Below are 17,986 nucleotides of genomic sequence, written 5' to 3' on the forward strand. Positions count from 1 at the left end.
TCCAGGGCTGTGCTCATCGACCGTGCAAAAGTAAAATGCAGCTTGACTTTAAGGATTTTCTTCATGGGTATGTTGCATTTCTGTGGGAATCATGTCTACATTGTCTGTTCATTCTGAATGTTACTATTTATTACTTCAGCAATCCAAACCTGCTGTGCAAGAAAGGTCAAGGATCAGCAAGAGTGAACAACGTTTCATGTACCCAACTGTGCTGCATGGAAGACCCTAGGAAGTTCCTTTGCTTAGATATATTTAGTTCTAGCTACAGAAAATGGCCGCCAAGGTCACAATTTTGGTTAGGTCCAAGGTTCTGAGGACCACTGCTGGGGCCCGAGCATCCTCCTTCAATGCCCCAAGATTCTGGAACACCTTGTCACATGAGTAAAGAAATTCAGAGTGTTTCCCACCACAGTTGAGCAGACTAAGGGTCAGAGGCAGCTATTGCGGGGGGATGGTATTGTTGGGAACATCCACAGGGAACCATAAAGTCGCGGGCAGATAGTTCTGACATCCTGCTTCTCCAATTCTTGGCGGGTTCTCCTTCCCAGGCACTGGACATCCTAGTTTCCTGTTCCAATAGGAACAGGACTTTGTACACAATGGCCCTGATTCATGGAATTTATTGTGCGGTAAATTGCGACACTGCGTGCCAAATCGCACGCAAAAACCCTGTTTGTCGATTCATGGAACCAACTGCGCTGGACTTTTTTGTACTCTGCGGGGAATTCCAGCAGGCTCAGCACATCTCTGCAAGCGGCCGAGTGCCTTGCGCAAGACACCTAGCAGAGCGTGGGCGTGGCCTGCGCATAGATCAGAGTAGGGAGCAGAACTCGCAAAATGGGGAAGAACAAGGGAAAATGTGGGCGTTGTGAGGGACGGCTCGCACAAGGCAATCACACGCCCACAACTGCGCAGGTAAAATCGTATTCATGGATCTGGCCATGCAATCTCACAACGGGGAAATGACCACGCTAAGCTCTCGAGGTAACCACCACCTGCAGGCAGGCGTGCAGACAGTTGCATATAGGAATCACCATGCAGAGGTAAGATTGCATGTTGGATTTAGAGGTGCGTGCGCACAGTCGGGGTTCCGATAGAAGTTAGGGGTGCGTGTAAGCAGTGTTGCGGGATGCAGGAATGGTTTACAGGGGGTTTGCATGCATATTTACTGGGAAATGTTAACTTTTACGAAACATGTTACCCATGTTGATCAGGTGCTGGGAATAGTTTCGAGCGACACTACACAGTGTCACCCGGGTGCTAGCTTGGTTGCGTGGGACCCCATACCGCATTACAGGGGTACATGAGTTTGCGCCAAAGAACCGCGCACAGGTAGGTATTAGTGGCTGAATCTGCTTTGCGGGGGTGTCAGGGCACTTTCCAGCCGCGACTTGCGTATAGGCTTACTTTGCAGGGACAGTTCCATGAATGCATGGAGCGCGCAGAAAAACGCATGCGCGCAGGCTCGCGCAGTGTCGTTCTCGGTGCGCAGGCTTTACGGGATCTGTGACCCTAGGTGTATGCTTGAAGGGCCCTCTTCCTATTTGGCATTGGCATGATCACTGAACAGGGGGGGGGTCCCTGTATCCCTGCTTGCGCCCCTCTTTTTTTAGGCAGTGTTGACAGTGGAAGGAAGGACTCTCTTGCCTTTTTTCTTATCCCTTTAACCCTGCCCTATATTTAGTCGGATGTGTTGGCTGCACCTGAACTGCAGCCTCCTGGTAATTCCCTGTAAGGTTTCAAGGAGAAGCCGGCCAGGTTGCCAGGTAGCGCAGACCTCAGAGGAGCGCATCGTCAGTTTGTCAGGATGCACTCCGGCCAAGGGGGCGAGGGCCCCAACAGTTTGCGCCAATGTTAGCTGGTTGTGCTGTCACTCACCCCAGCACCAAGGGGTTTGCTCTTGCTTGGGAAAGTACGTGTGCTCTTCATGTTGCCATTTGAGGCTCCAGGTGCCAAAGACATGATCTAAAAATCTGGATTCAGTTACAAATTGCGACCATAATATTTTGAGGGCAGTGCACCCTGGGAAAGGAATGAGGGACTCCGATCCAATCGCGACCCGTAGCCGATCATTACGGCAGAGGTTCTTAGCGGTTTCAGGAGAAAGGGGAACTACGGCTGAAATACAGTGCGGACGCCTGGTTCGCAGCCTCGTATTGAGCATCGCGAACAGCTAAAGTTACAAGTGTGTAAGACAATATGAACGCGGCTATGGATCAATTACTAATTGCAATATATTGAATTTCTCCATCTGACCTCGGGTTTATTAACCGGATTTTACTTTGAGTGCCAATTGTCGGGACTAATGACCCTGCCAAGCTGAACAAAATTTATAGGTTTTTTATCTATAAATACTGGAGATAATCGCTCAGTTAATAGCGAGTTATTTTCAGGTGAAAGCTGGGATATTTAATGTGACTTTCCATATTCGGATACCCTTGACAACATCGGAAACTGTGTACATGTGAAAAGCGGACTACAGTCACTGTGCAGCGGACTGACAAATAGATTTAATATTTTGAGTCCGCGAATAAACAGTATTTTTAATGACAATAAAATACATAGCAAATATATTACGACGCCTACATTATTTCGACTTTAGGGTATATAAGGAAACATTTTAAATAATTTATATTGCAGGTTAAATATCAACTTGACAACAATGTTGTAATTAAATTAAGATGTTTTACATGTTCGCATGGAATATTACCAAAGTTGTCATCAATTGCAACGGTTTTGTAGAATAGACGGTAAAAATAGAAACTGAGTTACAGAAGAAAAAAAAAGCTGTTAAACGGCAACTTGAAGGGGTGCAAGATTATGAGTAAAAACTCCGCAGCTGTTCTCAGCCTCGCCCCTGCCCTGGGGTTTCCTGAGCCCTGGGACCACCGGCAGGTAACTCCAACCCCCAGACCTGCGTCCCCATCAAACCTCCAGCAGGAGCTTCCTGGGCACCCCCAGTGGAGGCCGGGGCCCCCGCCAGCGCGTGCAGAACGCGGCTCCTGAGCACAGAGTTCTGCATTGGCTCACCGACGTGGTCCTCAAAGTCAACAGCGCTAGAGACGCAGGTATGCGTTACCCGGCACACCTGGCGTGCAAAAAAACACAAGCCTACACGGATGCACGGAAATGCACAAAATAGACTCTGCACAACGGGGTCCCGAGGGAGCCGCGCGGAGCATGTAACACAGGTCCACTGTGCTAGTATTGTATTTAGGAAAATATTGTGCACAACTTGGATAACACCACATCTGGCAAGTAACTCAATTCATAATAAAATTGTCAAGCATGTGCACTAACATATGTCGTCAAATAACAGTTCAAGGACAGGGCGGCGATGTGACTGGGTTTCTAATGCGCTGCTTCTCTAAACCCAACACTGTGGAGTCGGCACCGACACACTGCAAGCGACACACAGCCGCCGCGTTCCCAAAGCTCGCCGCTGTGCAGTAATTGTGGTTTTCAAATGCAGGATAGTTGTTGCGGTTTACACACAATTCCGTTTTTGGAAACGAGGCCGATCCGCGGGCGGAATAAATGTGACTCGTTGCCTGAGCGCCTCGAAGACTGCCCGCTTTCTTTGCCATGTCCATCTCACTTGGGGGATCCCCGACGGTGGGCGCTGGAGAGTGGAAACTGGAAAGCCTGCCCTTCGGATTGACGTTGCCCCCCACCCGCCTCCCCGCCATTGAGTTTTTTCGGGCTTGAGGGGGGCTTGAGGGTGCCATAAGAGTTATTCCTTAAATTAATCCTGCTCTTATACTTGCGGTATAAATACGCGTATTTCATTTCAACACACGCGCCAAGAGGCCGTCAAAATGGCAGCAGGCGCATTATACCACAGAGACGCAGTTACATTACTATCGCAGTTTTATTGCGATTTAAAACTGTTGTTACCGGCTCTTGTGGAGTCGCGAGTATGCGATGAATGAATACAATACAATGAAATACATTATTAAAACAGGCGCATACAGGCGCTTTCTGTTTGAGCCTCATTTGCTCACAGTTGTAGTAACTTTGACCTGATATTTGAATGAAGTTGACTGCCAGCTGCATGCATGGCGTTGTTGAAGAAAACGAATAAATAAATACTTTAAAGAATCGAATCTTCCGCATCCTCGTACAGGGACAGCCATTCGCCGCTTTAGTCGCTGTTAGAAACACCAGCTGTCTCTAAAAAAAACATGTCAACAAAAACAACGTCCAGGAAGGACCAGATGAGCAGAGCGGCTAGATTTCCCTGCACAGCTCGCTGTTGCCATCTGCTGGCGGAAAGGGGGTTGGCACTCAGTCTGAAGAGTTGGTGGCTGGCGTCGCGGTCCTTCCTTGCAGCTATGCAATGCTAGTTAGGGATTGCGTTCCTAATTAGACGAGGATATGTGCCAAACTGCCGCGTTTCGGTCTTCTCGGCTTCAGTATAGCACTTGCGAATTGTAAACCTTTAATTCGAGGTGCTGGATGCAATTTGCTACGCAAGGAGTGATATTTAAACGGGGCGATACTGACAGACTAAGGATACGTGCCCGTCTCTTCTTACAAAAGTAATACGAACTGTCAGAAAGGCCCACACTTATTTCATATTTCTTTCATATTTCTACTTCCTCATTACTTCTCTCCGATCCTGGGGGGTTGAAATCCCACACATTAAAACAAACGTACACATATTGCTGCCCGCACCCCTTCCTTCTTTACGAGGTCTTCTCCTCTGACCCTTTCCCTTCTCTTCTTCGCCCCATCGCAGACTCAGATCAAAAAGCAACAATGCGACAACGCGCTCCGAACAAGTCTCGGTGCTGGGAGACCACCGCAGCGGTAACGGGGGCACTGTGTAGGACTACTTGCCAGGATGATTCTCGGTGCTTCTGACACTTGCTGTTCTTTTAATGGGACATTACCAGCACTTCTTAGGAGGGCTTCTAACTTTCACCAGGGCTGCACCTCAGTAGGCTTCTATCCTGTAACCAGTCATGATTATATGTAACAGCGCCACGATGCCCAGGGCTGCTGTGCGCTATATAAATGCAAATAAATAAATAAATAGGCCAGCTCTCCATTTAACTGTGGAGCATTCTCATCTTGTCGTAGTTTTGTTGTGGCTGTTTTTCTCGTGTTGTCTCCCCTACGCCATGTTTATCAAATATGTTTATGACTTTCCGATCTGCTTTCCTTTCCTTTGCTCACTCTTTCTCCTCCATCAAACTAAGGTTCCCACTAACCCCAGAGAGGGTTTAATAGCCCCGCTCTACGGCCAAGCCTAGGTGCTCTGAAACTACTACAGTGATTATTTAGCAGAGTATAAAAGGAGACCAACATAAAGTAATAGAATAGAACTAGCCCTTCCCAGCAGACTACTAGAAGAGTCCTGGGGCTTCACCGGTAGCCTGCTATGCTACTAATAAAACTCTAGCAACACTTCTCTATAAACCTGCTGCACTCCTAAAATGCTACAGTGCCTTTGGTTCTCAGTCGACCTGCTATACTTCAAATAGAAGAGTACCAGCACCTGTCAGTAGGCCTCCACGCCATTTAACTGTACAACACTAACATTTCTTTGTAGACATCTCATACTTCAAATGGGGCTGCAGTGTTACTTAAGACGGGATGAAGTGCTTTTAATATTTTAATGGGACATGGCCAGACCGTCTCAGCATCTCTGCTGTACTTTAAACAGGACTGTAATGACATTGCTCAGCAGGGCTGATCTGCTGCTAGTGGGCCAATACGGCCACTCCTTAGCAAATTTCCTGTAAAGTCAATAGCACAATACAGCATGGTTCCCAGCAAGTCAGTTGTTGTTTTAAAGGAGTGGTTGATGGAACCTCTCAACAGAACTGCTACACTTCTACGGTTTTACCAGTGCTGCTTGGCAGTCCTGTTGCTCTTAAAATAAATGGAACAGTAAGAGTAATTTTGTATTTTTGTATTTTATTTATAACGCGCAAACCAACAGGCCCAGAGGCATCAGGGCGCAATTTGTACAAGGTTACAGATATGCAGGTATAACAGAGAATCATTAAACATTTAGAGTAAGGAAGTAGACTTATAGAGTGCCCTTCTACCAATAATATTAGGCGTGCTTCACATGGTTCTGCAAGAATGTGTTCATGGGTATTAATGGGATAGAAGGAGAGGCTGGTGTGGAAACGAGATGTTTATTGGGGTTCTACCTTGTGGTGATTTACTTTGCTGAAAATACATCTGGGAATGTTTTGTTATATTGGAGAACCCCCCAAAATATCAGATATATATAGTCAAAGATACATTTCCTAAAGTAAACCGAGAACAGAAAGTGTTTCAAAAGAGCAAGAAAGGCACTGCTCAAAAGATTTTGTTTATGGAAAAATATCTGCCTCTGGCTCACTACCATGTCCCTGTGAGATATGGGTAATTACTTGTGCACCCGAGAGACAACCTATCACCATTTCTACGCCCTTTCAGTACATTGAGTCCAGAGACTGGATTGTCAATGCCAAGGACATGCAGAGAACTATTCACATTGAAATTGGAACATTTCCACATGTCAAAGATAAGGCCCAGGTATTTGGATTTGATTATGAGCAAAAGTACTAAGCAGGCCCCAGAATATTTATTTTAGAGTGCTAGATAAACAAAAAATCCCAGGATTTCACCAAAGTCCCATATTTCTGAGTTGCAATAAAGAGAAAAATGCACTTGTGAATAATAAAATAACCTTTTATTCATTTTCAACAATACTCTCTTGCAATTTACTTCATTTAATTCAAATAATACAACGTTTACATGAAGAAAAGAAGCACCATTCTAAGCTCCATTCACTCTGAATAACACTGCATTTTGTCAGCTTCAAAAGGGTTCTGAATCTATGTAAACTGGGTTTGCCTTTGAGTCGTCAGCCCCAAACCTCAGAAACATTTCATAAGACCTCAAAATACAATAGGGGTGCTTCTCCACAACAAGATTACTTCTTAATCTTGTTTAAACTAGTTTTCCAGGCCCTGGTTATGAGATGTTTGCTTCAACTGGAAGCCCGTAGGTGCATACGCTTATATATATCAGTATTATGCAAAAGAGCTTATTTACACTTTTTGTCAAGGTGAATTGAAGGTACCATGTGTAGCTGTTTCAAATCAAAAATATAATCAATTAAACAAGTGTAACTTTATAGTGAAAGAGCCTGGGAACTTGAAATGAATTGTAATTTGTATATACAAAATGTTTATTTAGCAGATACAAAATCCCCCCGGTTTGTAATGATACAAAGTGCGTATACATCCCACAGTTATACTGCATCTTGAATTGTCCATCCTGATGTGTAGATTTGATTGATCTTTATTTTATTAAACTAGCACATTCACATTAAAAGTATAACGCAAAAACAAAATGCCTCTCCATAATATTTGGCGTGATTCCCCCCACCCACACATTCCAGTCATTAGACTAGGGATGGATTTTGCCAGTCCCGAGACAAGGAGTGAAGGCTTCCACCACTTAGCCACAAGATGAGGGAAGATTTTTTATATTACAAAATGCAGAGCACACAGATAGAGAGGGACATCAATTCTGGATACTACTGGAAAGATATATCTGGCTGGGGAAGAGAAATTAGACCCACTGGAGGACTGGTTACCATACAATCTTAAGAAATAAGTCCTTTCAGAAAGACATGACCAGGCCATTTTGGAGACTGTTTTCCAGATAGGTAGCTTAAAGGAACCTTACTGAGGGAGTAACTCCAGACTGAGAGTGTCCAAGTTGATGCTCCAAAATAAGAAGCCACAATTAAAATGTAAATAAGAAGCCCCAATATATCTTTGGATTGACTTATAGAGATGTCCATAGTAAATCCTGTAAATAGAAGGGTCTGGCAGCAAAAGGGGGTGGTCATTTAACAGATACACAGGTGTAGTGGTAAATAAAATGCCCTGTGTCTTGTACTTAACTTAAGTACAAAGTGAGATTTTATGTTCAACAAAACAAAGTGTGTAGTGTAAACATTCGGTGTAAAACATAACATTTGTGAAATATAAATGCAGTTTTGTTTTTGCAGCATTAAGTAGCCTTTAAAATAGAATCCTTGAGTTCCTATTGGCATAGAGAATGACGCAGGCCATAATGTTTTCGTGAAAAATTATTGCCTGATGGAATATCATTTACAATTGTAGCCCATGGGAGCCTAATCATAAAATAGCCACTTGCTCAACAAAAAGTAGCTCTGATCATTAATTCTATTTACAGAAAATCATACAAAGTGTAAAACCCATACAATCCCTTAAATAGGCGATGAAAAAGGATAAGGGTGCTTTAATATCATACATTTTACTGGGGATCGCTAAGTACCAAAGGGGAATCACAAAATTGCACCTGAGGTGGAAACTCTACCTTATTTTGGGGCAGTAAGGTAATAGGTACAATGTAAGGTAGTTAAAAATAACTTTCAACAGTTAGACCAATAGCATAGAGTCTTTAGTATCTCAAAATATAACATTTCAATTGATTTAATATATTGTCTAAAAGTGCAACATTCATTTCTTCTTTGTGACACAATGAATTTACAAAACACAAGTGGTTAAAAAACACAATTCTAATTGTGACAATATATCCTCAATGTAGTGGGATGATGTTAAGTAAATGTACACTATTAATTGTGGACAACCATAAAAACGCTTGCACTCTTATAGTTGTCTATACCCTATAGTTGGGTCTTTCTTGTCATTTTAGTAACATCTATTACTGAAAGATGGAACTCAACATGTTTCTGTTCTCTTAGGTAATTTGCGGATCATTCGTCAGGAGGCAATAAAACGAACACTTATCACACATTTTTTATACAGTTGTCCTAGCTTGAAGTCTTCTGTTCACTCTGAATGGTGTAACTGTTGCAAGAGCATAGAAAAAGAAGCATAAGCTCTAATTGCTTTAGTTCTTCTGGGATACTAAAATAGCACTATTTCTAGAAAGTGTATTTTATTTACCTGTTCTAGAATGTGGAGTGTGGCCTTTCACAGTGCAATCCGGAATGAAGCAGGCGGTCGCCTCTGCGGCTATGATGACCCTTTTATGGGGATCTTTCATCTGTAATTTAAATTAGAAAGGACTCCCTCCTTTGGAAACCAAAAAATGCTAACCCTTAACGACACTCTGTTTTAAATTAAAAAAGTTGCTGCACAAAAAAACCCTACCTTTAAGACCATAGTGGTTTGCTATTTAACAGCTTTTGGGTGGCGTTCTTTTTTTGCAAATCTGTCATTTTCAATTCTAATCCGGACGTCACTCTCTGTCTGGCTCTATGAATTACAGGGAGAGGCTGTGAGAACAGAGACTTCTATTTATTGATTTATCGTATCATGATGTTTCATGCGCTTACCTATATTGAAATAGCACGATCTTGCCGTTAAATATATACAATTGTTAATTCCTCCCTGGGCTGGATTTATTAGGCATCCAAGTCTTAATTACCCAGTGTCGCAACGATTACACTCGAAGATTCAATGCTGTCTTTTGTCTGTAGAAGTAAAAAAAGTGGGACTCGCAATATAATTAACCCTTACTTGTTGAAAAAATAAGGTTATACGTTTGAGGTTTATACTGCCCTTATCCCTGCCTATTCCTCGATTTGTTAACTTACTTGATAAAGTCTGTAAGATCCTACTTTATTGATATTCTAGTTTTCGAGGTGCAGGTAGAGCTCCGGTCCTCTCTTAGCTGCGCGGTCAGTTGAATCCACTGTGTGCGCCATCTTGGATCGGTATATATTCGAATGTAACTCCAATAGTGAGTAATATTTTAGTTTCTACTATCTTCTAGCGCTAAAGGCGTGAATAGGGTTCTAGTTATATCTCTTATTGGTGAACTCTGAAAGTGGTATACTATTTAGTGTTCACTATCTAGAAGTTATTACTAATCTATATTTCTGTGCTGTACGGCAACCATACTGGAACTTAATATAGATGTTATATGTCTCTGATTGTTAATATACAGACTGTATAGTTATTACGCGGTGAAGATAGAATTATCTTCAAAAAGACGCTACATATTAGACGAGTATACAATGTTTGGGTGGCAGTTTAGGTCAAGATCTATATTCATCGATCAATTTTTTATATATGTTATAGTTTTTAAGAGCATGTGTTGATGAACAATTTACAGGAACATCCAATCTATATACATCGTCGCTCCAGTCATACTTTATAACATTCTATCACCTCGTGTAGGCCCTCTTTGTCACTTTTAGTTTGGAATATCAGTTTTTGTTCCTTCTCTAGCAGAATCCTTTTCTTTACTGCATTGTCATTCCCTTTAATGGTCATTAGTACAGTCCATTTTAAGTCTTCACTGTCATGATTATTTTCTTCAAAGTGTTTAAACATAGGTGTTTGGGCTGTTTTGTTTTTGATACAGCTTCTATGCTCAAAGGTCCATGTTTTCACCTTTCTGATGGTTTTCCCTATGCATCTCAGGTTGCAGGGACATGTGATCATGTATACCACGTAGTTGGAATTACAGTTAGAAAACTGCATTTGTCTCCAAGGTTTTTAGTCCAATTTCTACTTCTTTAGATTTGGTGGTTAGATTACACATTGTACATTGCCCACAGGGGTAGTGGCCAGTGATTTGTTTGAGCCCCCAACTGCGTGTGAGGCTTGCTGTTTCCATTCTTTGTGATTTCAATCTACTACTGCTGACTCTGTTTCCTATCGTGGTTGATTTCTTGTGGACAAACATCCGCATTGTAATTGAGTCAAAGATTTCCCAAAGATTTTCCATTGTTTTCGTACAATGTTATTGATGGTCAGGCTCAGGTTTGTGAACGTATTAACGCTCACTATCCTTTCTTCGGTAGGTTTCTTGATCTTGTCCTCAAGCAAAGGCTCCCGATTGTTATTCGCCGCTCTTTTCGCAACTTTTTTAATCTATTTTCTGGGGTACTCTCTTTGTTTCAGTTTCTTTTTTAAGAGTTTGGCCTCTTCCTTATATGAGTCTTTATTACTGCTGTTCCGTTTGTGCCGCAAAAACTGCACATATGGCAGATTTTCTTTCAGATGTTACACATGGTGGCTGTGATAATGCAGCAAGAAGTTTTTATCAGTGTCCTTGAGGAAGGGCTTTACTAGCAGTTCGCCTTCGTGGTGATTTATGGTCAAATCCAAGAAGTCGATCTTTTCTTTGTTAACAGTCATCGTAAATTGTAAGTGGCAGTTTCTTTGATTTAACCATGTTAGGAAATTGGTAGCTTGTTCAAGTGTTCCTTTCCAGACCATAATAACATCAACAATATATTGTGCCCAAGATGATAAGAATTGGTCAAATGGGTTATTGATATAGATGTATTGTTTCTCGAAGAGTTCCACATAGAGGTTAGCTAAACTGGGGGCGATAGTCGCCCCCATCGCTGTCCCTTCTGTTTGTTGATAAAAACAACCTTGAAGTCAACTGCTTATAATTCTCACTGTCACTGAACAAAAACAACTGCCCAGATATGTGATGTCTTCATTGATGTCATCAATGATGCCATTTCTGACATTATATTTGATGTCCTGGGTGTTAGCCTTAGCAGGGAATGGTGGTGGCGCGAGTTATGGGATTGAATTTCTTTGAAATTTTCATTTTACCTTGCAACCATAACGTCCCTTTAACAATGTTCTTTTCAATACATTTCATAGGTTTTTATTAGTTCAACTTGTACATAACGTCCCTTTAACAGCGTTTTTTCAGTGAATTTCATAGGTTTTTATTGGTGCAACTTAACCATAATTTCCCTTTAACAATGTTTTTTCAGTTAATTTCATAGGTTCTTAGTAGTGAAAATGTTTCATGATGTTACATCACTGTATATAAGTTATTAATAATTCCTGTTTTAACATATATGAAAGAACTATAAACCTCCTTTAACAAACATTTTTTTTGCAGCGCATACTGATGAGTGTCGTTTTCGGCAGCTGTGGGGTACATTTACCAGCCCAACAGAAATCCCCTGCATCACAAAACTGCATTTGAGCAGTTACAGAAATGATGGCTACGCTGTGTCTGCTGAGCACATATGAGGCGAGATGGAACATAGACCCCCCGAGAATGGCTGCATTTTATTTTCTGCATGTGAACCCAAAGAGAAGAATTCAAAGGCAGAATGGCTCCGCACTGCTGTGCTGTCATCTCAAAAGCTTAAAACTGCACAAGAAAATGTCCTGTGTTAAAACGACATTGCACTGGTGCTACTTTCATCTTTACACATCACACAGTTTGGTTCTAGTAAAACACAGCTCTGTCCATCTATTTCAGGGTAAACACCATCAAATGAGGGCTGTTCTTCCCTGAACGGCATTGTTTTGTCAAGTAAAGTCTGTGAAAAGCAGGGAATTTCATTTCAGTCCACACGGCTAGCATTCACTATGGAAACAAATAAACACATGCAAAACACGTCAAAAGAAGCTCTCTCTCTCCTCTGCCTGGTGTCAGTTTCAAAGAATCCATCCGCCAAGCAGATCTATGTGTATTGAAATTGACCAGAAGTATGAAAGCCTACAGAAGGTAAATGCGAGGAAAAGCGCATTTTGTAAAAAATGAACATGAAAAAAAAATGAACCCGTGTTAACTTACTTTGGAAAGCAGTGAAATGACATTAGAGCTGAATGGGAAATCATACTGTAAAATGCCCAAAAACACAACTGTACATTTTGGGTAGAGGGGCTGCAAAAACATAGGTATATTATACTCTGTGTATTTTATTTTTCCCCACAAAAATAACTTTAAAAGCCTGGCTGAGGTAAAGGCATTCCTGTTAGACCAGTTTCGTTTAAAGGCCAATGTCGCACCTCCCCGTGATCTGATGATGCCAGGGCAGGGGCCCTGTTCTATGGACTGACAAGTGTGATAATTACAGGGTGCCTCAGACTGCCTAGCCGAGATGCTCCCCAGGATAAAGAAAGATTCAAACCCATGTGTTTGCTTGAGAAGTGTGAGTTCCCCTGCATTCAAACTGGAGGACTTGAAGAGGGGGAGCCATGGTAATCCCTGGGCCAGCTGATCAAGGGAAGACATTTGGCTGCTGGGTTGGAAATACCACCGACATTTGTGAACAAATCCAGCCCATCTGAATTAAAAGACTTTTTACATTAATACATTTATTGTAGTAATCTGTATAAGCAGTAATGTGAAATTATGACAGGTTTTAAGGTAATTTTTGCATAAGCAAGAGGAGACTATGTGGGTCTTCCTGGCATGTGGGGGACGTGAATGCATTAAAAAGGTATTTCTGGGGAAAGCGTACATGACACAGATGTAAACTTTGAAGAGAATATGCCAATACTAATATGCATGTATGGAGCCAGTTACAGAATTTTAGGTGTTTAGTTTCCCCAGAAAACAGTGAAATTGTGCCCAAAGGACAAAGCAGCATTGCACAGATTTGGTGTTTGAATTGGCATATTCCTTGTAAAATATGGAATAGGCCTATCTGATTTTCATGAGGATAACAATTGTAAATATAAGGGTTTAGTTTCATAACTGATTTTGGCAAAAGTAACTGTGGTGAAACAAACCACATCATAAAACACACACACTAAAACTGATGTCACTTCCCTGGAACCAATCCGCTTGCAGGGAGGTGGCGACATCCACAGCCTGACCTATCCCATCCTAGAGGTATGTCCAGGTTACTTCCGCCTACATAGCAAAAGGTTCTCTAATGTCCTCCTGCTTATATAAGGAGACGGCATGGGGAGATTCAGGACTTTCAAAATCCAGACCTTCAAAAATACAGAGATTCAATATTCAAAATTCACCCTGCAAGATTCCAGAAACCAGATCAAGGCAGAACCACCTATCCAGAACCTCCTATCCAGGCAGAACCACCTATCCAGAACTAAACTCTACAAAAATCCCAATAATTCAGGGAGAAAGGAGTAAAGGCTACAGATCCCTGTGGGAGAATCCAGCGACCAGACCTGTCTCTGGTCAGCTGATGCAACAAGTTGTCCACAGTGACCAGACCCCTGTTGCCCCGCTGTTCCCTTAAAGGAGAGCCCAGCCACTGCCTAGGTGACCAGTTCCATGTCCCGCTGTCCAGAGACCCGGTTAGCTTTCCAAACTACCCAACTCAAGTGCATTTTGTAAGTATCGCCCTGCCCAGTAACAAAAACTGCATAACCCGCTCTGTTGCCTTGCATTCTGTCTAAACCCTATAAAATCCTATAAGTACCCTAGTAACATCCCAAATTGTTAGCATCCTTTGTGTATCCTGTTCTTAGAAGAATCCGTGTTAGTCTGCATGTGTTAGCGTAATTCTTTTCAAATCATTTCAGTCCTTGGTGTAAGTCTGTAGTACCATTTTTAAATAAATTAATTAACTTCCCATAAGGATGGACGTGGCACAAATAGGTTAACATTGCAAATGAACCTCCTTGCGTGCAGTGTCTTTCTTTAATAATTTAGCCACTAAAATTCATTTGCAGTAGAACAAATAATTTTGCTAACAAAACCGTGAAATTGTTTCCATTCAAAAATCTGATTTTCCATTCCTATAAAGAATCCCTTACGGTCACCCATAAGAAGTCATCCTTTTACTTCAGTCTCATACCTTTTATGTGTCTTTGTACCTCATCAGAAAACCAATTTCCGATTTTGACTGTGTAGCTCATTTCCTACGCTGTTTGTTTGTTTTAAACCCGTGAAAAATAAGAAATTGCAATTCTGCCACGTGTGATTTTTGCTGCACTGCTTTCCTTCCCAAAGTCGCTTTTCCCACCTGTATTCATGTTGTTTAGTACCTTGCCTTGAAGCCTGTAAGCTTTCTTGCCTCTTTAGCCCATCCACATAAATTCCTGTCTTATTCATTCTACCGCACATGTAAACTGATTTCTAACTATCCTGTGAATTCCGAGTGCCATTTTGCTCATTTTTCAAGGGTTTCTCATTGCGTTTTGGCCTCCCATTCTGGTGTGGTAGGTTGGGATTAAAATCTGATTTTTGCCTCTTATTTCTGACTCGACTCCTTACTGCTCCTTTCCACCCACCTGGTCAGCAGGTGTTTGGGGGAGTGTTGTAGGGGGAGTGCATAACCTCAGTGCAATCTAAAAGTTTGACAAAGAGTGATCTTGTTTCTATCTCCATTTAAAACTCCTGTAACTGATGTTATAAAGTTAAAGTAATTGTATCATAACATTTTGCTGTGTATTATCACCACACTGGTGATTGCTGCCCTAAAATTGATTTGTTTGGTTTCCATTTGAATTTTAAAAATAAATAAATATTTCATTATTACACACCAGCCTGGTTCATGGTCCATTGCGACACGGGGTGTTTGTCAAGATGGGTGTGAGACAGGTTGGCTGCCTTCTCAAAGCAGAATCCGAAATTAATAAATGTGAAAGCGTTTTTATTGTGCGTCACATCCCTTACCAATGTAAAGTGTCCTGGTCTGGAGTGTGCCTTGTCTTTAAATCCGTTACACAATGGGGACCTGTTGCCGGGATTAAGATAGTGTTTCCACCCGTGACAGCTTAACACAGCAGGCTAACCCAGGAAAGATAGTGATACTTTTTGTGGTTAGAAAACTGTGTTACACTGTAAAAGCGCAATGCCAAAACTTAGACCAAAGTGTCAGGTTAGGCCTGTGTGTAAAAATAAAGCAAAAATAACCCTAACTAGACAAATACAGAATACAGATTTGTCTTTATATAAATAAGTTAATAAAGGAAGACCACTCTTCATAATGACCACAGTGGAGATAAACATGGCTAGGCAGCACCTTCTGTCCAAACTATTAATTAGAGGGGAATGGGCAGAGCAAGATCAGGAGGCCTGGCTAGTAGACATGATGCAACAGGCCACCTTCATAAACATGGATGTATGGTGGGATTGTGGCCTATTGCATTAAGCCCTGACTGAGTTTTATATGACTCAGAGTATCAAAGAGGAGCAGCTTAAGTTGGTCCAACTTACTGCGTATATATATATTTCCACACGATAGTCATTGAAGAAAAGTGTCGGAAAAGTGCAATCTTTGCACAACACCAGTCCGAGCTCTTAAACCAAATCCAGAGTGAATTAAAACTAGTATAAGCGAAATTGCAAAAGAGCCAAGATTCTGAGATGGAATTTGAAAAGCACATCAAACAGTTAAAAGAAGAGTTGGCAGTACAGCAATAAACCAACTCAGAGCAAGAGGTCCAAGTAGATGCGTTAAAAGTGGAGTGTCAGGAAAAGGTTGAACAGAAATTGAATCAACAACTAAAATATAACAGAGTCTGCTCAGAGCAGATAACCACTTTACTAAAACAGATTGAGAAATTGGAGGAGGAGAGTAATAAATTAATTATTAAGGAAGAGAGTAATAAATAAATTATTAAGGAACTCCATTTCCAAACAGAATTTGATCAGGAACATCAGAAATTAGGCCCAATAAAGCAACAGAGGGATGACCCGACTGAACAGGTTGGCACCCTCTATCAGGAAAAAGATGCCCTACACCAAGAAGTATGCAGATTAAAAACAGATCTACAGAAAAGAGAGTCAGACCTTCTGGAACTGGCTGACTAAAAACTGAATATGAAAACTAAATGGGGCACACAAGACAAGTAGAAGGTGATCTAGAAGAGACCACCCAGGTGAAAAATGGGCAAAGCCAGGAGATGCATCTCCTGCAACAAAAATGGTCTAGGTGTTCCCAGGAAAAACAGGCAGCACAAAAAGACAATGGGGCCCTCTGTGATGAAAACAGGTACTCCAGAGCCAGGTGGCAGCTCAAGAAAAGGCAATAGAGGTATGTCAAGCCCTGATAGCAGAGCAAAAGTCTCAGGACTCTGCCTGCCGTCAGGAGATAGGGGCTGAGATGGAGAAACCCGAGCTGTTAGAAAAGGAATATGCTAGACTGAACCAAAACTTGAGGGACCCCGGACAAGTAGAGAGGGACAGGGCCACCCCTGATCACAGTGTGATGCCCTCTGTACCAAGGGCCTCAAATTCATCTACCACTTTGTATGCGCCAGGCACTTCTGACTTCATGTCCACCAGTTCACAAGAACCGGGAATCATGAGGCAGCCAGACTCTAGTAGGTCCAGAATGATTGAACAGGCAGGCCACCGCCCATCAGGTATTGATGGACGGGCGTCCCTATACAGATTCCAAAATGCTATGGCCGATATATCTGATTAGGAAGACTCCTATGAGGAGATACTTGGAGAGCTAGACTTGAAGAATCATCACCTACAAAGGGACCATTTGGTTCACTTTGCAGAAAAAAAAGAGCTGAAATTGAGGCCCCAAACGAGTATTCTGAAAACCTCCACCCAATCAGGGCAGTTGGGGGATTCTCCACCAACCCTGGAAGTAGGGAAGAGTCAGAAGACTACTCTCCTGTGCGAAAGAGGGTGTCCAAGGGGAGTGATCCAGAGAGCCCAAAGTACAACAGGGGAGAAGAAACAAGGCCCCACTATTCTGAGAGCAATTTACAAGCTCAAGGAATCAGGGAGTGCCTAGAGGATAACAAGGGAACCTCAAACGGCAGCAGCTCTGAGTCTGAGGGCGAGTGGACTCAGGTGAAGTAGCAAAAGAAGGCTAACAAACAGAAGAGAGCTCTGATGAAAGACCCCATCAAACAGATTCAAGCTATTAGAATTTTATTTTTATTTTTTTATTGTAATTTTTAGTTTATTCAAACTTTTATTACAAAACAGAACACAGAAACAAGAGATAGAAAACACAAGAAAACACTATCCTATCTATCCCTATAGTTATTCACTTAATTTCTTCCTTTGGTACAATCTTTTCTAAAAAATGTATCACCGCACAGGTCAGATGGCCATTGTTGCTTGAGAGCATCATAAACTACCACTCATCAATATTGTCATTTACGGGCGCGTATTTTCCAAGGAACAGGGAACGTTCATATACTAGCTGCTCACATTCTGTTATTAAATGTTTCAAGGATTCTTCTGAGACTTGACAGAATCTACAGATGTTATCCATTGTTTTGACATCATGTCTGGCCCAAAGCACATCTTTTGTGTGGTA

The 17,986-nt window shown here is 41.9% G+C and overlaps 1 long non-coding RNA gene across 1 annotated transcript; it reads left to right on the forward strand.

Moving 5' to 3' along the window:
- Positions 1-900: 900 nt before the first annotated feature.
- LOC138493136 (uncharacterized) lies at positions 901-15,234 on the forward strand. The gene is made up of 2 exons (XR_011276275.1): positions 901-1,043; positions 11,887-15,234. It is a non-coding gene; the product is annotated as an uncharacterized lncRNA (long non-coding RNA).
- The last annotated feature ends 2,752 nt before the right edge of the window (positions 15,235-17,986 follow it).

This window comes from Ambystoma mexicanum, chromosome 10 (genome assembly GCF_040938575.1).
Source record: "Ambystoma mexicanum isolate Mex_15411 chromosome 10, UKY_AmexF1_1, whole genome shotgun sequence".
NCBI classification, from domain to species: Eukaryota; Metazoa; Chordata; class Amphibia; order Caudata; family Ambystomatidae; genus Ambystoma; species Ambystoma mexicanum.